Source organism: Salvelinus alpinus, chromosome 7 (genome assembly GCF_045679555.1).
Source record: "Salvelinus alpinus chromosome 7, SLU_Salpinus.1, whole genome shotgun sequence".
NCBI lineage: Eukaryota > Metazoa > Chordata > Actinopteri > Salmoniformes > Salmonidae > Salvelinus > Salvelinus alpinus.
In genome coordinates this window covers 81,182,366-81,202,827 of record NC_092092.1, presented here as the reverse complement: position 1 = coordinate 81,202,827, position 20,462 = coordinate 81,182,366, and the positions used below count along the sequence as shown (strand labels likewise).

The 20,462-nt window shown below is 45.0% G+C and overlaps 2 protein-coding genes across 2 annotated transcripts in view; both read left to right on the top strand.

Annotated features, from left to right (window-relative positions):
* Positions 1-20,462, top strand: part of LOC139581764 (probable E3 ubiquitin-protein ligase MID2) — a 348,833-nt gene that overhangs the window by 74,663 nt on the left and 253,708 nt on the right. The window contains exon 2 of the mRNA XM_071411908.1: positions 19,891-19,944. The gene's annotated coding sequence lies outside the window, so the exon portion shown is untranslated. The remainder of the gene's footprint in view (positions 1-19,890; positions 19,945-20,462) is intronic.
* Positions 1-20,462, top strand: part of LOC139581949 (pneumococcal serine-rich repeat protein-like) — an 83,974-nt gene that overhangs the window by 58,888 nt on the left and 4,624 nt on the right. The gene's annotated exons all lie outside the window — the stretch shown is intronic.

The following is a 20,462-nucleotide window of genomic DNA, read 5'->3' as shown; positions in this document are numbered from 1 at the left end:
AACAGACTGATGCCCAGTACAGTAATATAGTAGAACAGACTGAGGCCCAGTACAGTAGTATAGTAGAACAGACTGAGGCCCAGTATAGTAGAACAGACTGAGGCTCAGTCCACTAATATAGTAGAACAGACTGAGGCCCAGTCCAGTAGTATAGTAGAACAGACTGAGGCCCAGTACAGTAGTATAGTAGAACAGACTGAGGCCCAGTACAGTAGTATAGTAGAACAGACTGAGTCCCAGTCCAGTAGTATAGTAGAACAGACTGAGGCCCAGTCCAGTAGTATAGTAGAACAGACCGAGGCCCAGTCCAGTAGTATAGTAGAACAGGCTGAGGCCCAGTCCAGTAATATAGTAGAACAGACTGAGGCCCAGTATAGTAGAACAGACTGAGGCCCAGTCCAGTAGTATAGTAGAACAGACTGAGGCCCAGTCCAGTAATATAGTAGAACAGACTGAGGCCCAGTACAGTAGAACAGACTGAGGCCCAGTACAGTAGTATAGTACAGCCAGTCCACATGGATGAAGCTGAAGGGTACAGCCTTATTAAAAGTGTGAACAGCGTCTGGATATATCCTCATTCCCTCCATAGGGCACTACTTTTGACCAGGACCCGGTGTAGAGCTCTGTGGCTTATGGTGGATTAAAAAAGATGTACTTACCACTAAGACATTTATGTTCTATTCTTCAATGACTATATATATATCATTAATTTAAAAGTCCAGAAATGGATGTACCAATCCCAGATAGTCAATTAAGTCATTAAGACTGATACATATTAGATGTCCCTTTTAAAATCTTATGAATGGCTGTCTGATCTGATGATAATATCCGGGAAGATGAAAAGAACATGACAGGAGGAAAGTAAATAGGTTGACCACCATAATGATGATAAGGAACGAGTGCTCATGATACCAATCTTATGGTATTTCTGCCTTACACGCCTCCTAACACATGCTGGAATAGAAAGAGGGCTTAGTTAGTTTATTTGCATTAGGGGTGCGTCCCAAATGGCCCCCTATTCCCTATGTAGTGCACTACTTTTAACCAGAGCCCTATAGAACCCTATTCCCTATGTAGTGCACTACTTTTAACCAGAGCCCTATAGAACCCTATTCCCTATGTAGTGCACTACTTTTGACCAGAGCCCTATAGAACCCTATTCCCTATGTAGTGCACTACTTTTGATCAGAGCCCTATAGAACCCTATTCCCTATGTAGTGCACTACTTTTGACCAGAGCCCTATAGAACCCTATTCCCTATGTAGTGCACTACTTTTGACCAGAGCCCTATAGAACCCTATTCCCTATGTAGTGCACTACTTTTGACCAGAGCCCTATAGAACCCTATTCCCTATGTAGTGCACTACTTTTGACCAGAGCCCTATAGAACCCTATTCCCTATGTAGTGCACTACTTTTAACCAGAGCCCTATAGAACCCTATTCCCTATGTAGTGCACTACTTTTAACCAGAGCCCTATAGAACCCTATTCCCTATGTAGTGCACTACTTTTAACCAGAGCCCTATAGAACCCTATTCCCTATGTAGTGCACTACTTTTAACCAGAGCCCTATAGAACCCTATTTCCTATGTAGTGCACTACTTTTGACCAGACTATGTACCCTGGGTCAAAAATGTTGCACTACAGTGCATTCGGGAAAGTATTCAGACCCCTTTGACTTTTTCCACATTTTGTTACGTTACAGCCTTATTCTAAAATGGATTAAATGATATCACATTTACATAAGTATTCAGACCCTTTACTTTATTGAATCAACTTTGGCAGCGATTACAGCCTCAAATTTTCTTGGGTTGAAGCTACAAGCTTGGCACACCTGTATTTGGGGAGTTTCTCTCATTCTTCTCTGCAGATCCTCTCAAGCTCTGTCAGGTTGGATGGGGAGCGTCGCTGCACAGTTATTTTCAAGTCTCTCCAGAGATGTTCGATCAGATTCAAGTCCGGGCTCTGGCTTGGCCATTCAAGGACATTCAGGGACTTGTCCCGAAGCCACTCCTAGGTTGTCTTGGCTGTGTGCTTAGGGTCGTTGTCCTGTTGGAAGGTGAACCTTCGTCCCAGTCTGAGGTCCTGAGTGCTCTGCAGCAGGTTTTCATCAAGGATCTCTCTGTACTTCGATCCTGACTAGTCTCTCAGTCCCTGCCACTGAAAAACATCCTCACACATAATGCTGCCACTGCCATGCTTCACCGTAGGGATGGTGCCAGGTTTCCTCCAGACGTGACACTTGGCATTCAGGCCAAAGAGTTCAATCTTGGTTTCATCAAACCAGAGAATCTTGTTTCTCATGGTCTGAGATTCCTTTAGGTGCCTTTTGGCAAACTCCAAGTGGGCTCTCATGTGCCTTTTACTGAGGAGTGGCTTCCGTCTGGCCACTCTACCATAAAGGCCTGATTGGTGGAGTGCTGCAGAGATGGTTGTCCTTCTGGAAGGTTATCCCATCTCCACAGAGCAACTCTGGAGATCTGTCAGTGACCATCAGGTTCTTGGTCACCTCCCTGACCAAGGCCCTTCACCACCGATTGCTCAGTTTGGCTGGGCGGCCAGCTACAGGGAGGGTCTTGGTAGTTCCAAACTTCTTCCATTTAAGAAATTATGGTGGCCACTTTGTTCTTGGGGACCTTCAATGCTGCAGAAATGTTTTGGTATGTCCAATCAATTGAATTTACCACAGGTGGCACTCCAATCAAGTTGTAGAAACATCTCAAGGATGATCAATGGAACAGGATGCACCTGAGCTCAATTTCGAGTCGCATAGCAAAGGAGCTGAAAACTTATTTAAATAAGGTATTTGTTTTTAAAAAAAGATATACATTTGCATATATTTCTAAAAACCTGTTTTTATTTCTGCTTTGTCATTATAGGGTATTATTGTGTGTAAGATTGATAAGGGGGAATAAACATTGAATCTATTTTAGAATAAGGCTGTACCGTAACAAAATGTCAACAACAACAACTCAGTATTCTCCTCAACACTCACCACTGCACTTTAATCTCAGTATTTATCAGACCGAGACTCAGTCCTGATGGGGGACAGTTCCAGTGTAGTTTATTGTGTATTGAGTATTGACACATGAGTTGTTTTATTTGAGTATTTTCTGAATGCACTGTATATTAGGAATGGGGTGTCATTTCGGACCCAACAATGGTGTGATGTTGCTCCTAGGAGCTCTTATTTGTTGTGTTTGAGGTCATAGATGGAATTTTGACTCGGATGTGTGAGGCTGTTTTAGCGATACAAAGTGCCTGCTGTTTGCTGGATGCTGCCTGCTGATAATGAGCCTGGTTCTGTGTATGTGGTGGCTAGTGAGCTAATCCTACGCCCTTCTCACAAACCTCACAAACTCTCAGACCTGATAAGTTGAACCGTTAGATTTTAACAAACAGTCTATTTGTGTTAGAGAAATCCTTCGTTTTTATGATGGTTTTTGATTGAGCAAATAAGCAAACAGGTTGGTAAACTAAATGTCAAACTGTTGAAGTGACCGTCATCTGCACAGTATATAGTAGGTATATAGTAGGTATAGTAGGTATATCCTGATATCCCATGAGTCGGAAATGTATTATTCCTGCATACAAGTAGCCCCTCGAAGATTATCAAAAGTGTTGTTTAATTTATCTGCAACATCAATGCTCTTGACAGTTAATTTAGTTTCTCCGCAGTTTGATGCCAGATGCCCAGTAGGAGTTTGGTAGAGGAAGTTCAACAATAACAGATCAAGGCAGGTAGCTTAATTGTACATAGTGGGTACTATTCATCAAGACTGTGTACACCCATCCCTCTACAGCTCAGCCAGTGTTCAAAATACATTACCTCACAACAACCATTTATCTGACTGTGACTTCCATGTGGCTCTTCTGTCTGTCTGGTGAGGCTAATCATAATGCGATAGGCTTTCTTCTTCTCCTCCTCCTCCTCCTTCTTCTTCTTCTCCTCCTCCTCCTTCTTCTTCTTCTTCTTCTTCTTCTTCTTCTTCTTCTTGTCCTTCTTCTTCTCCTCCTCTTCCTCCTTCTTGTCCTTCTTCTTCTCCTCCTTCTTCTTCTTCTTGTCCTTCCTCTTCGTCTTCTTCTCCTCCTCCTCCTCCTCCGCCTCCTCCTTCTTCTCCTCCTCCTCCTTCTTCTTCTTGTCCTTCTTCTTCTTGTCCTTCCCCTTCTCCTTCTTCTTCTTGTCCTTCTTCTTCTTGTCCTTCCCCTTCTCCTTCTTCTTCTTGTCCTTCTTCTGCTCCTCCTTCTTGTTCTTGTTCTTCTTCTTCTTAAACCCATGCCATATTTATACCTGCTCTCAGAGCATTTCTTATTATTCTGTACGTACATCTGCAACACGTTTCTTATGGTATATATTAATTTGTGGATATTAGTCACCCATTTTGTATGGTATGTTACGAATTACAATTCATATTATATGTTATGAATTTGTGAAACGTACAATATGTTACAAATTTGCAAAACGTACTATAGGAATTGGCTAAATGTATGATATAATACAATATTAAGGTTAGGGTTAGGGGGAAGGGTTACCTAAAATGGTTAAGGTTAGGATTAGGGTTAGGGTTAAGGTTAGGGTTAAGGTTAGGGTTAGGGGAGGGGTTAGAAAACATGCTAAAACATGCTAAGTAGTAGCTAAAAAATAGTAAGTCGTTAAAAGTTGATAATTAGATAAAATGTCCGTGATGAGATTCAAACTCACAGTCTTTGGGTTGCTAAACGTCCGCGTTATACGCCTACCCATTCACCCCGACCAACCACCCTACTTTTGTTTTTGCCTTAAGTAACCATCTGTCTTATGTAACCATACCAAACGTAACATACTCATACTAATTTGAGTGTCCCGGGATTTACATTTACTATGTTACATCTAGTCTATGAGACCAGGTTGCATATCTGGACAGATCATGCATGGTGAGTAGTGACTGAAAGCCATTTGTTAAACATACAACCTCTTTAGATGATCGGTCATGCATCCCTTCAGAGTGAGACACTTCAAATCGATTGAGATATCGACACACAAAGTACCCTCTCTTGTTTCTCAACCTCGTCACATTTTACACCATCGATGCTAACATGGTTTAGGTGAGACCCAATCTAATTCACAGGCAAGCTTCTAGAACTTAGTCGTCAGGGTTATCTCATTCCAGAGCCAAAAACCAAACGGCATTGGATGAATCTGACAAACGTTGTCTTACAGAGCGCCAAACATCTACAACTGAACAATACACACAATGTTCTATTAGACTACTATATATCCCCCTTTCTTATCTAGTGGGTTGTCCTTCCTCTGTTTGTCCTATAGTAACCTAGCTATTATTTTATGTGTCTAGTTTGAGCGGTGGGATGGAGTTGTAGTTTTACTTTATGGATGGTTGGATATTTTCTCTACTCCAGTTATTCAGGCCTTTAGGATCCCCGCAGGAAGATGCTTATGGGCTGTGTCTTATCCGGTGATGTCTTTGGTAACTGTTGAGTTAACACACATACAGTACAGTACACACACACATACGGAAGAGAAGAAGAGAGAGGAAACTGTTGCTACACAGTAGTGACACACTGTGTGACACACGGTTGCTGACCGACCCCTTTAGAGAGACACGCTCACTCTGCTTCCTCTCCACAAGAGACATCTCTCTGTGTCACACATACATACGCACATACACACTCACACACACACTCACACACACACGCCCTCCCAAATGCGCTGACCTCTCATTTTGCCACACCTGCTTCTATTCATAGCTGCTATTTTCCATTCAAGTGTGAAGAGGACCCGTTTCCTTCACTCATAAAACTGGGCCCAACCGATTGTGATTTAGTTAGGGATTCAGGATGTGGAGGATTGAGTACGCAATCCAAGGACCACACTTTGAGAGCAGTCCTTTGCAATAAAATTCCTTTTAAAATGTTTTGGAAAATCTCTCCCTCCCTCTCTCTCTCTCTCTCTATATATATATATATATATATCTATATCTCTATATATCGCTCTATATCTCTATATATCGCTCTCTCTCTCTCTCTCTCTCTCTCTCTCTCGCTCTCTCTCAGCTAACAAAGCAGAGAGTCAGCATTCAGTGAATACAGGCCTATGTTGTAATACTGCATTATAAACTCAGCAAAAAAAGAAACATCTTCTCACTATCAGCTGCGTTTATTTTCAGCAAACTTCACATGTGTAAATATTTGTATGAACATAACAAGATTCAACAACTGAGACATAAACTGAACAAGTTCCATAGACATGTGACTAAAGGAAATGGAATAATGTGTCCCTGAACAAAGGGGGGGGGGGGTCAAAATCAAAAGTAACAGTCAGTATCTGGTGTGGTCACCAGCTGCATTAAGTACTGCAGTGCATCTCCTCCTCATGGACTGCACCAGATTTGCCAGTTCTTGCTGTGAGATGTTACCCCACTCTTCCACCAAGGCACCTGCAAGGTCCCAGACATTTCTGGGGGGAATGGCCCTAGCCCTCACCCTACGATCCAAAAGGTCCCAGACTTGCTCAATAGGATTGAGATCCGGGCTCTTCGCTGGCCATGGCAGAACACTGATATTCCTGTCTTGCAGGGACGGGGACAGTATATCTGGAGAGAGATGGACTGAGAACCCAACTGGCTGTATGGACGGGGACAGTATATCTGGAGAGAGATGGACTGAGAACCCAGCTGGCTGTATGGACAGGGACAGTATATCTGGAGGGAGACATGATTTTGTGAAACAGAGTATGTTACAGTCCCTGATATCTCTCTGGAAGGATATCCTCGCCCTGAGCTCGTCAGGGACTGATGAGGGACTGAACATTAGCTGGTAATATACTTTGAAGTGGTGGATGGTGTGCATGCCTCCTGAGTCTAACTAAATGACCACTCCTAATATCTCTTCTCTGCCGGCAGAGTCTTGGAGCAGCTTCTGGGATAAATTCATGCGCATGAAAGGTACAGTACGAACAAAGGATCATTGCAGAGAATTGTTGAGCTTTTTGGATCAGGAAGCAGAGTAGAAAAGAGAGGAGAAGGAGGAGCAGGAGGAGGAGGAGGAGGAAGAGGAGGTGGAGGAGAGGAGGAGGTGGAGGAGAGGAGGAGGAAGAGGAAAAGGAGGAGAAGGAGAGGAGGAGGTAGAGGAGGAGGTGGAGGAGAGGAGGAGGAGGAGGAAGAGGAGGAGAAGGAGAGGAGGAGGTGGAGGAGAGGAGGAGGAGGTGGAGGAGAGTTGGAGGACAAAGGAGAGGAGGAGGAAGAGGAGGAGAAGGGGAGGAGGAGGTGGAGGAGAGAAGGAGGAGGAGAATGAGAGGAGGAGGAGGAGGAGGAGAAGGAGAGGGAGGAGAAGGAGAGGAGGAGGAGGAGGTGGAGGAGAGGAGGAGGTAGAGGAGAGGAGGAGGAGGAGGAGGAGAAGGAGAGGGGGGAGAAGGAGAGGAGGAGGTGGAGGAGAGGAGGAGGAGGAGGAGGAGGAGGAGAAAGACGCGACAGAAGAGGAGAGAAGGAGGTGGAGGAAGAAGAAGAGGAGGAGGAGGAGGAGGAGGCGTGGTAAAGGAGGAGGACAGAAATTATGCGTGCATAACTTACTATTGGTTGGTTGATCAAGATATCTCGTTAGAACACCTTAATTAGCTGTCCTGATTAATTAACAATGTGACCTTGCTGAACGTCCATTAAGGAAGAGAAGTATAAGCAGCATTCTTTAACCCCACTTTAACCCCAGTACCATGTGATACTACCTACTACTGTCTTTGACAACCATTTACTACTGTTTTACCTATTACTACCATGTACTACTGTGTTATCTACTACTACCATGTACTGTTGTGTTTCCTACTACTACCATGTATGGCTGTGTTTCCTACTACTACCATGTATTGCTGTGTTACCTACTACTACCATGTACTGTGTTGTATACTGTGCTGTATATTGTGTTATACTGTGTTATATACTCTGTTGGATACTGTGTTATATACTGTGTGGTATACTGTGTGGTATACTGTGTTATATACTGTGTGGTATACTGTGTTATATACTGTGTGGTATACTGTGTTATATACTGTGTGGTATACTGTGTGGTATACTGTGTGGTATACTGTGTTATATACTGTGTGGTATAATGTGTTATATACTGTGTGGTATACTGTGCGATATACTGTGTGGTATACTGTGTGGTATACTGTGTGGTATACTGTGTTATATACTGTGTGGTATACTGTGTTATATACTGTGTGGTATACTGTGTTATATACTGTGTGGTATACTGTGTGGTATACTGTGTTATATACTGTGTGGTATACTGTGTGGTATACTGTGTGGTATACTGTGTTATATACTGTGTGGTATACTGTGTGGTATACTGTGTGGTATACTGTGTGGTATACTGTGTTATATACTGTGTGGTATACTGTGTGGTATACTGTGTGGTATACTGTGTTATATACTGTGTGGTATACTGTGTGGTATACTGTGTGGTATACTGTGTGGTATACTGTGTGGTATACTGTGTGGTATACTGTGTTATATATTGTGTTATATACTTTACAGGTCAATCACTATACTATACTATCACTATGTCTTTAGCTTGTCTATGTCTTTAGCTTTAGCATCTCTTTCCGGCGCCGGAAAGAGATGGCCGCCTCGCTTCGCGTTCCTTGGAAAATATGCAGTATTTTGTTTTTTTATGTGTTATTTCTTACATCGGTACCCCAGGTAATCTTAGGTTTCATTACATACAGTCGGGAGGAACTACTGAATATACGATTAACGTCAACTCATCATCGTTCCTACCAGGAATATGACTTTCCCGAAACGGATCCAGTGTTTTGCCTTCCACCCAATACAATGGATCTGATCCCAGCCGGTGACCCTGTGCGACGCCGTAAAAGGGGCAAACGAGGCGGTCTCGTGGTCAGGCTTCAGAGACGGGCACATCGCGCTCCACTCCCTAGCATACTACTCGCCAATGTCCAGTCTCTTGACAATAAGGTTGATGAAATCCGAGCACGGGTAGCATTCCAGAGAGACATCAGGGATTGCAACGTGCTCTGCTTCACGGAAACATGGCTAACTCAAGAGACGCTAACGGAGTCGGTGCAGCCAGCTGGTTTCTTCATGCATCGCGCCGACAGAAACAAACATCTTTCTGGTAAGAAGAGGGGCGGGGGGGTATGCCTTATGATTAACGAGACGTGGTGTGATCATCATAACAACACACAGGAACTCAATTCATTCTGTTCACCTGATCTAGAACTCCTCACAATCAAATGTCGACCGCATTATCTACCAAGGGAATTCTCTTCAATCATAATCACAGCCGTATATATTCCCCCCCAAGCAGACACATCGATGGCCCTGAACGAACTTTATCTGACTCTTTGTAAACTGGAAACAACACACCCTGAGGCTGCATTCATCGTAGCTGGGGATTTTAACAAGGCTAATCTAAAAACAAAACTCCCTAAATTCTATCAGCATATCGATTGTGCTACCAGGGCTGGAAAAACCCTAGATCATTGTTATACTAATTTCCGCGACGCATATAAGGCCCTCCCCCGCCCCCCTTTCGGAAAAGCTGACCACGACTCCATTTTGTTGATTCCAGCCTACAAACAGAAACTAAAACAACAAGCTCCCGCGCTCAGGTCTGTTCAACGCTGGTCCGACCAATCTGAATCCACGCTTCAAGACTGCTTCGATCACGCGGATTGGAATATGTTCCGCATTGCGTCCAACAAAAATATTGACGAATATGCTGATTCGGTGAGCGAGTTCATTAGGAAGTGCATTGACGATGTCGTACCCACAGCAACGATTAAAACATTCCCAAACCAGAAACCGTGGATTGACGGCAGCATTCGCGCGAAACTGAAAGCGCGAACCACTGCTTTTAACCAGGGCAAGGTGACCGGAAGCATGACCGAATACAAACAGTGTAGCTATTCTCTCCGCAAGGCAATCAAACAGGCTAAGTCCCAGTACAGAGACAAAATCGAGTCGCAATTCAACAGCTCAGACACAAGAGGTATGTGGCAGGGTCTACAGTCAATCACGGATTACAAAAAGAAAACCAGCCCCGTCGCGGACCAGGATGTCTTGCTCCCAGACAGGCTAAACAACTTTTTTGCCCGCTTTGAGGACAATACAGTGCCACTGACACGGCCCGCTACCAAAACCTGCGGGCTCTCCTTCACTGCAGCCGAGGTGAGTAAAACATTTAAACGTGTTAACCCTCGCAAGGCTGCAGGCCCAGACGGCATTCCCAGCCGCGTCCTCAGAGCATGCGCAGACCAGCTGGCTGGTGTGTTTACGGACATATTCAATCAATCCTTATCCCAGTCTGCTGTTCCCACATGCTTCAAGAGGGCCACCATTGTTCCTGTTCCCAAGAAAGCTAAGGTAACTGAGCTAAACGACTACCGCCCCGTAGCACTCACTTCCGTCATCATGAAGTGCTTTGAGAGACTAGTCAAGGACCATATCACCTCCACCCTACCGGACACCCTAGACCCACTCCAATTTGCTTACCGACCCAATAGGTCCACAGACGACGCAATCGCAACCACACTGCACACTGCCCTAACCCATCTGGACAAGAGGAATACCCATGTGAGAATGCTGTTCATCGATTACAGCTCAGCATTTAACACCATAGTACCCTCCAAACTCGTCATCAAGCTCGAGACCCTGGGTCTCGACCCCGCCCTGTGCAACTGGGTCCTGGACTTCCTGACGGGCCGCCCCCAGGTGGTGAGGGTAGGTAACAACATCTCCACCCCGCTGATCCTCAACACTGGGGCCCCACAAGGGTGCGTTCTGAGCCCTCTCCTGTACTCCCTGTTCACCCACGACTGCGTGGCCATGCACGCCTCCAACTCAATCATCAAGTTTGCGGATGACACTACAGTGGTAGGCTTGATTACCAACAACGACGAGACGGCCTACAGGGAGGAGGTGAGGGCCCTCGGAGTGTGGTGTCAGGAAAATAACCTCACACTCAACGTCAACAAAACAAAGGAGATGATTGTGGACTTCAGGAAACAGCAGAGGGAGCACCCCCCTATCCACATCAACGGGTCAGTAGTGGAGAAGGTGGAAAGTTTTAAGTTCCTCGGTGTACACATCACGGACAAACTGAATTGGTCCACCCACACAGACAGCGTTGTGAAGAAGGCGCAGCAGCGCCTCTTCAACCTCAGGAGGCTGAAGAAATTCGGCTTGTCACCAAAAGCACTCACAAACTTCTACAGATGCACAATCGAGAGCATCCTGTCGGGCTGTATCACCGCCTGGTACGGCAACTGCTCCGCCCACAACCGTAAGGCTCTCCAGAGGGTAGTGAGGTCTGCAGAACGCATCACCGGGGGCAAACTACCTGCCCTCCAGGACACCTACACCACCCGATGTCACAGGAAGGCCATAAAGATCATCAAGGACAACAACCACCCAAGCCACTGCCTGTTCACCCCGCTATCATCCAGAAGGCGAGGTCAGTACAGGTGCATCAAAGCAGGGACCGAGAGACTGAAAAACAGCTTCTATCTCAAGGCCATCAGACTGTTAAACAGCCACCACTAACATTTAGCGGCCGCTGCCAACATACTGACTCAACTCCAGCCACTTTAAAAATGGGAATTGATGGAAATTATGTAAAAATGTACCACTAGCCACTTTAAACACTGCCACTTAATATAATGTTTACATACCCTACATTACCCATCTCATATGTATATACTGTACTCTATATCATCTACTGCATCTTGCCATCTTTATGTAATACATGTACCACTAGCCACTTTAAACTATGCCACTTTATGTTTACATACCCTACAGTACTCATCTCATATGTATATACCGTACTCTATACCATCTACTGCATCTTGCCATGCCGTTCTGTACCACCACTCATTCATATATCTTTATGTACATATTCTTTATCCCTTTACACTTGTGTGTGTGTATAAGGTAGTAGTTGTGGAATTGTTAGGTTAGATTACTTGTTGGTTATTACTGCATTGTCGGAACTAGAAGCACAAGCATTTCGCTACACTCGCATTAACATCTGCTAACCATGTGTATGTGACTAATAAAATTTGATTTGATTTGATTTGAATTATTTTGTGTTCAGATTTAGGTCAGGATTTAATTCAAGTCACTTTATCCCAGCCTAAATTGTTTTTTTCTTCATATCTTCTTGTTATTATACACCTACATTTGTCAGTGTTTTTTGTGTGTTTTTTTGTTGCCAACCACTCCTCCACATTGAACCATTTTTGGGGGGATGAATCAGTCTCACTCTCTACAAATCCCTTCTGACCTTGTTCCTGGCATTGAAGGCGTTTTACTAACCAATGCTATTGTTAAAGTGGCTGTATTCCATTGTACCTCCAACAAAGTGGAGGCATTACATTCTTCCCCAACACCACTAGAACTAATAGGGTTTGTGTCTGTCAGAATTGGCTCATAGGCTTGACTAACGTTTTGGAGATAGTGATGTCCTTGTAATGGTCATTTGGGACACAGCCATTATGTTGTTCCTCAGTGCTTTGTCAAACCCTTCAGTGAAGCTTGCTGAGCTGAGTATCCCGACTCAGGATATGACCCAGATGCAGACATAGGAGGTGGATAGTTCGGGTTCTCAGAATATTTATTATAACAAAGTGGCAGACAAAAGTGCAGGTCGAGGGCAGGCAGAGGTTCGTAGTCCAATCAGGGACAGAATGAGTGGCAGGCTCAGGGTCAGGCTCAGGCTCAGGGTAAGGCTCAGGGTCAGGGTAAGGCTCAGGCTCAGGGTCAGGCTCAGGGTAAGGCTCAGGGTCAGGGTAAGGCTCAGGGTAAGGCTCAGGGTCAGGGTAAGGCTCAGGGTCAGGGTCAGGCTCAGGGTCAGGGTCAGGGTCAGGGTAAGGCTCAGGGTCAGGGTCAGGGTCAGGGTCAGGCTCAGGGTCAGTACAGGCAGAAAGGTCGGAACCAGGGAAGACTAGAAAACAAGAACTACCGAACTGGGGAAAACGGGAAACACGCTGGTAAGACCTGACAGAACAAGACGAACTGGCAACAGACAGACAGAAAACGCAGGTATAAATTACACAGAGGATAATAGGGGAAAGTAGGAGATACCTGGTGGGGGGTGGAGACAATCACAAGACTTTTGATTTGAGGAGCCATCCATTGCTTGGCGGGTTTCTGAAGGTAATTGTATATTGCCCCCCCCCCCGTAACAGGCAGTTTACTAGACCTGCTGCCTGCCTGCTGAGTGACTGTGTAACAGGCTGTTTACTAGACCTGCTGCCTGCCTGCTGAGTGACTGTGTAACAGGCTGTTTACTAGACCTGCTGCCTGCCTGCTGAGTGACTGTGTAACAGGCTGTTTACTAGACCTGCTGCCTGCCTGCTGAGTGACTGTGTAACAGGCTGTTGACTAGACCTGCTGCCTGCCTGCTGAGTGACTGTGTAACAGGCTGTTGACTAGACCTGCTGCCTGCCTGCTGAGTGACTGTGTAACAGGCTGTTTACTAGACCTGCTGCCTGCCTGCTGAGTGACTGTGTAACAGGCTGTTTACTAGACCTGCTGCCTGCCTGCTGAGTGACTGTGTAACAGGCTGTTTACTAGACCTGCTGCCTGCCTGCTGAGTGACTGTGTAACAGGCTGTTTACTAGACCTGCTGCCTGCCTGCTGAGTGACTGTGTAACAGGCTGTTTACTAGACCTGCTGCCTGCCTGCTGAGTGACTGTGTAACAGGCTGTTTACTAGACCTGCTGCCTGCCTGCTGAGTGACTGTGTAACAGGCTGTTTACTAGACCTGCTGAGTGACTGTGTAACAGGCAGTTTACTAGACCTGCTGAGTGACTGCTGAGTGACTGTGTAACATGCTGTTTACTAGACCTGCTGCCTGCCTGCTGAGTGACTGTGTAACAGGCTGTTTACTAGACCTGCTGCCTGCCTGCTGAGTGACTGTGTAACAGGCTGTTTACTAGACCTGCTGAGTGACTGTGTAACAGGCAGTTTACTAGACCTGCTGAGTGACTGCTGAGTGACTGTGTAACATGCTGTTTACTAGACCTGCTGCCTGCCTGCTGAGTGACTGTGTAACAGGCTGTTTACTAGACCTGCTGAGTGACTGTGTAACAGGCAGTTTACTAGACCTGCTGAGTGACTGCTGAGTGACTGTGTAACAGGCTGTTTACTAGACCTGCTGAGTGACTGTGTAACAGGCAGTTTACTAGACCTGCTGAGTGACTGCTGAGTGACTGTGTAACATGCTGTTTACTAGACCTGCTGCCTGCCTGCTGAGTGACTGTGTAACAGGCTGTTTACTAGACCTGCTGCCTGCCTGCTGAGTGACTGTGTAACATGCTGTTTACTAGACCTGCTGCCTGCCTGCTGAGTGACTGTGTAACAGGCTGTTTACTAGACCTGCTGCCTGCCTGCTGAGTGACTGTGTAACATGCTGTTTACTAGACCTGCTGCCTGCCTGCTGAGTGACTGTGTAACAGGCTGTTGACTAGACCTGCTGAGTGACTGTGTAACAGGCTGTTTACTAGACCTGCTGCCTGCCTGCTGAGTGACTGTGTAACAGGCTGTTGACTAGACCTGCTGAGTGACTGTGTAACAGGCTGTTTACTAGACCTGCTGAGTGACTGTGAAACAGGCTGTTTACTAGACCTGCTGCCTGTCTGCTGAGTGACTGTGTAACAGGCTGTTTACTAGACCTGCTGCCTGCCTGCTGAGTGACTGTGTAACATGCTGTTGACTAGACCTGCTGAGTGACTGTGAAACAGGCTGTTTACTAGACCTGCTGAGTGACTGTGTAACAGGCAGTTTACTAGACCTGCTGAGTGACTGTGTAACAGGCTGTTTACTAGACCTGCTGAGTGACTGTAACAGGCTGTTTACTAGACCTGCTGAGTGACTGTGTAACAGGCTGTTTACTAGACCTGCTGAGTGACTGTGTAACAGGCTGTTTACTAGACCTGCTGAGTGACTGTGTAACAGGCTGTTTACTAGACCTGCTGAGTGACTGTGTAACAGGCTGTTTACTAGACCTGCTGAGTGACTGTGTAACAGGCTGTTTACTAGACCTGCTGCCTGCTGAGTGACTGTGTAACAGGCTGTTTACTAGACCTGCTGAGTGACTGTGTAACAGGCAGTTTACTAGACCTGCTGCCTGCTGAGTGACTGTGTAACAGGCTGTTTACTAGACCTGCTGAGTGACTGTAACAGGCTGTTTACTAGACCTGCTGCCTGCTGAGTGACTGTGTAACAGGCTGTTTACTAGACCTGCTGAGTGACTGTGTAACAGGCAGTTTACTAGACCTGCTGAGTGACTGTGTAACAGGCTGTTTACTAGACCTGCTGAGTGACTGTGTAACAGGCTGTTTACTAGACCTGCTGCCTGCTGAGTGACTGTGTAACAGGCTGTTTACTAGACCTGCTGAGTGACTGTGAAACAGGCTGTTTACTAGACCTGCTGCCTGCCTGCTGAGTGACTGTGTAACATGCTGTTGACTAGACCTGCTGAGTGACTGTGAAACAGGCTGTTTACTAGACCTGCTGAGTGACTGTGTAACAGGCAGTTTACTAGACCTGCTGAGTGACTGTGTAACAGGCAGTTTACTAGACCTGCTGAGTGACTATGTAACAGGCAGTTTACTAGACCTGCTGAGTGACTGTGTAACAGGCTGTTTACTAGACCTGCTGAGTGACTGTGTAACAGGCTGTTTACTAGACCTGCTGCCTGCTGAGTGACTGTGTAACAGGCTGTTTACTAGACCTGCTGAGTGACTGTGTAACAGGCAGTTTACTAGACCTGCTGCCTGCTGAGTGACTGTGTAACAGGCTGTGTACTAGACCTGCTGAGTGACTGTAACAGGCTGTTTACTAGACCTGCTGCCTGCTGAGTGACTGTGTAACAGGCTGTTTACTAGACCTGCTGAGTGACTGTGTAACAGGCTGTTTACTAGACCTGCTGAGTGAATGTGTAACAGGCTGTTTACTAGACCTGCTTCCTGCTGAGTGACTGTGTAACAGGCTGTTTACTAGACCTGCTGAGTGACTGTGTAACAGGCAGTTTACTAGACCTGCTGAGTGACTGTAACAGGCTGTTAACTAGACCTGCTGAGTGACTGTAACAGGCTGTTTACTAGACCTGCTGCCTGCCTGCTGAGTGACTGTGTAACAGAGAGAGAGAGAGAGAGAGCTATATAGATAGAGGGAGAGAGATAGAGAGATAGCTATATAGATAGAGGGAGAGATGGAGAGATAGCTATATAGATAGAGGGAGAGAGATAGAGAGATAGCTATATAGATAGAGGGAGAGAGATAGAGAGATAGCTATATAGATAGAGGGAGAGATGGAGAGATAGCTATATAGATAGAGGGAGAGAGATAGAGAGATAGCTATATAGATAGAGGGAGAGAGATAGAGAGATAGCTATATAGATAGATGGAGAGAGATAGAGAGATAGCTATATAGATAGAGGGAGAGAGAGATAGAGAGATAACTATATAGATAGAGGGAGAGAGATAGAGAGATAGCTATATAGATAGAGATAGAGAGATAGCTATATAGATAGAGGGAGAGAACTATATAGATAGAGGGAGAGATAGCTATATAGATAGATGGAGAGAGATAGAGAGATAACTATATAGATAGAGGGAGAGATAGAGAGATAACTATATAGATAGAGGGAGAGATGGAGAGATAACTATATAGATAGAGGGAGAGATAGAGAGATAACTATATAGATAGAGGGAGAGATGGAGAGATAACTATATAGATAGAGGGAGAGAGATAGCTATATAGATAGAGGGAGAGAGAGAGATAGAGAGATAGCTATATAGATAGAGGGAGAGAGATAGAGAGATAGCTATATATATAGAGAGATAGAGAGATAGCTATATAGATAGAGGGGGAGGGAGAGATAGAGAGATAACTATATAGATAGAGGGAGAGATGGAGAGATAACTATATAGAGAGATGGAGAGATAACTATATAGATAGAGGGAGAGAGAGAGAGATAACTATATAGATAGAGGGAGAGATGGAGAGATAACTATATAGATAGAGGGAGAGATGGAGAGATAACTATATAGATAGAGGGAGAGATGGAGAGATAACTATATAGATAGAGGGAGAGAGAGAGATAGAGAGATAACTATATAGATAGAGGGAGAGATGGAGAGATAACTATATAGATAGAGGGAGAGATAACTATATAGATAGAGAGAGAGATGGAGAGATAGCTATATAGATAGAGGGAGAGATAGAGGGATAACTATATAGATAGAGGGAGAGAGATAGCTATATAGATAGAGGGAGAGATAGAGAGATAGCTATATAGATAGAGGGAGAGATGGAGAGATAGCTATATAGATAGAGGGAGAGAGAGGTGTTTAGAACTGCTGATTGTCTGTGTAGTGTCGGAGAGGCAGGAACAGAGGCTCTCTGAACAGCAGGTGTGCAGCTAGCTAACAGTTTAATGATTGTCGGTGTTCGGTGCAGACTGACTTTGCACTCTAATCTTACATATTCTCTTATTATCCCCCCTTTCTCTCAATTCAATTTAAAGGCTTTGTTGGCATGGGAAACATACAGTTGAAGTCGGAAGTTTACGTACACTTAGGTTGGAGTCATTAAAACTTGTTTTTCAACCACTCCACACATTTCTTGTTAACAAACTATAGTCGGTTAGGACATCTACTTTGTGCATGACACAAGTCATTTTTCCAACAATTGTTTACAGACAGATGATTTCACTTATAATTCATTGTATCACAATTCCAGTGGGTCAGAAGTTAACATACACTAAATTGACTGTGCCTTTAAACAGCTTGGAAAATTCCAGAAAAGTATGTCATGGCTTTAGAAGCTTCTGATAGGCTAATTGACATAATTTGAGTCAATTGGAGGTGTACCTGTGGATGTATTTCAAGGCCTACCTTCAAACTCAGTGCCTCTGTGCTTGACATCATGGCCAAGACCTCAGGAAAAAAATGGTAGACCTCCACAAGTCTGGTTCATTCTTGGGAGCATTTACCAAAGGCCTGAAAGTACCACGTTCATCTGTACAAACAATAGTACGCAAGTATAAACACCATGGGACCACGCAGCCGTTATACCTCTCAGGAAGGAGATGCGTTCTGTCTCCTAGAGATGAACATACTTTGGTACGAAAAGTGCAAATCAGTCCCAGAACAACAGCAAAGGACCTTGTGAAGATGCTGGAGGAAACAGGTACAAAAGTATCTATATCCACAGTAAAACGAGTCCCATATCGACATAACTTGAAAGGCCGCTCAGCAAGGAAGAAGACTCCAAGCATACTTCCAAAGTTGTGGCAAAATGGCTTAATAAGGACAACAAAGTCAAGGTATTGGAGTGGCCATCACAAAGCCCTGACCTCAATCCTATAGAACATTTGTGGGTAGAACTGAAAAAGCGTGTGCGAGCAAGGAGGCCTACCAACCTGACTCAGTTACACCAGCTCTGTCAGGACGACGGCCTTTCTCAATAGACAATTGTAGTGGTTAGAGCATTGGACTCGTAACCAAAAGGTTGCTAGATCGATTCCCTGAGCTGACAAGATACAAATCTGTTGTTCTGCCCCTGAACAAGGCAGTTAACCCACTGTTCCTAGGCCATCGTTGAAAATAAGAATTTGTTCTTAACTGACTTGCCTAGTTAAATAAAGGTTAAAACATTTTTCAATAAGAATAATATCAAAGCTATGCTCACTGAGTCTGTACATAGTCAAAGACTTCCTTAATTTTGGGTCAGTCACAGTGGTCAGGTATTCTGCCACTGTGTACTCTCTGTTTAGGACCAAATAGCATTCTAGTTTGCTCTGTTCTTTTGTTAATTCTTTCCAATGTGTCAAGTAATTCTCTTTTTGTTTTCTCCTTTGGTTGGGTCTAATTGTGTTACTGTCCTCAGGTTCTGTGGGGTCTGTTTTTGTTTGTGAACAGAGCCCCAGGACCAGCTTGCTTAGGGGGCTCTTCTCCAGGTTCATCTCTCTGTAGGTGATGGCTGATGGCTTTGTTATGGAAGGTTTGGGAATCTCTTCCTTTTAGGTGGTTGTAGAATTTAACGGCTCTTTTCTGGATTTTGATCATTAGCGGGTATCGGCCTAATTCTGCTCTGCATGCATTATTTGGTCTTTTACGTTGTACACAGAGGATATTTTTGCAGAATTCTGCATGCAGAGTTGGTGTTTGTCACATTTAGTGAATTCTTGGTTGGTGAGCGGACCCCAGACCTCAGAACCATAAAGGGAAATGGGTTCTATAACTGATTCAAGTATTTTTAGCCAGATCCTAATTGGTATGTCTAATTTTATGTTCCTTTTGATGGCATAGAATGCCCTTCTTGCCTTCTCTCTTATATCATTCACAGCTTTGTGGAAGTTACCTGTGGCATTGATATTTAGGCCGAGGTATGTATCGTTTTTTGTGTGCTCTAGGGCAACGGTGTCTAGATGGAATTTGTATTTGTGGTCCTGGCAACTGGACCTTTTTTGGAACACCATTATTTTGGTGTTACTGAGATTTACTGTCAGGGCCCAGGTTTGACAGAATCTGTGCAGATGATCTAGGTGCTGCTGTAGGCCCTCCTTGGTTGGTGACAGAAGCACCAGATCATCAGCAAACAGTAGACATTTGACTTCAGATTCTAGTAGGGTGAGGCCGGGTGCTGCAGACTGTTCTAGTGCCCTCGCCAATTCGTTGATATATATGCTGAAGAGGGTGGGGCTTAAGCTGCATCCCTGTCTCACCCCACGGACCTGTGGAAAGAAATGTGTGTGTTTTTTGCCAATTTTAACCGCGCACTGGTTGTTTGTGTACATGGATTTTATAATGTCATATGTTTTTCCCCCAACACCACTTTCCATCAATTTGTATCTCTCTCTCTCTCCAGCTCCCTCCTGCTTTTCGCCCAAGGCTTTGCTGATAAGTAGGCTGGAACGCACAGGTACATCTTCTCTCTTCTGTCTTCACACACACACACACACACACACACACGCGCACACGCACACGCACACACGCACACACGAGCACGCACGAGCACGCACACAAACACACACACACACACACTCACTGGTCACACACACATGCACACGCACATACACACAGCTCTATTTTTAGCTCCAGTCAGCCACACAGCAGGATCTACAGTATCTCTCCCTCTCTACCCCTGAATGCAATTTCTAACTCCCTCTAAATACCAAAACAGTCTCTCTCTTCTCTCTCTCTCTCTCTCTCCCTCTCTATCCCTCTCTCCCTCTCTATCCCTCTCTCCCTCTCTATCCCTCTCTCCTCTCTCTCCCTCTATCCCACTTCCATTCAGTCCAACTGAGAACAGATCTTGCTGTGAGAGAGACAGAACCCTCACCTTCTGTCATCCAGGTGGCAGTCTAACAGTGTAGGTTCATACACATTTAGGTGACTGTGGCTGGAGCTTTGTTTAGCTGTCTCCCTGTGCTATGTCCA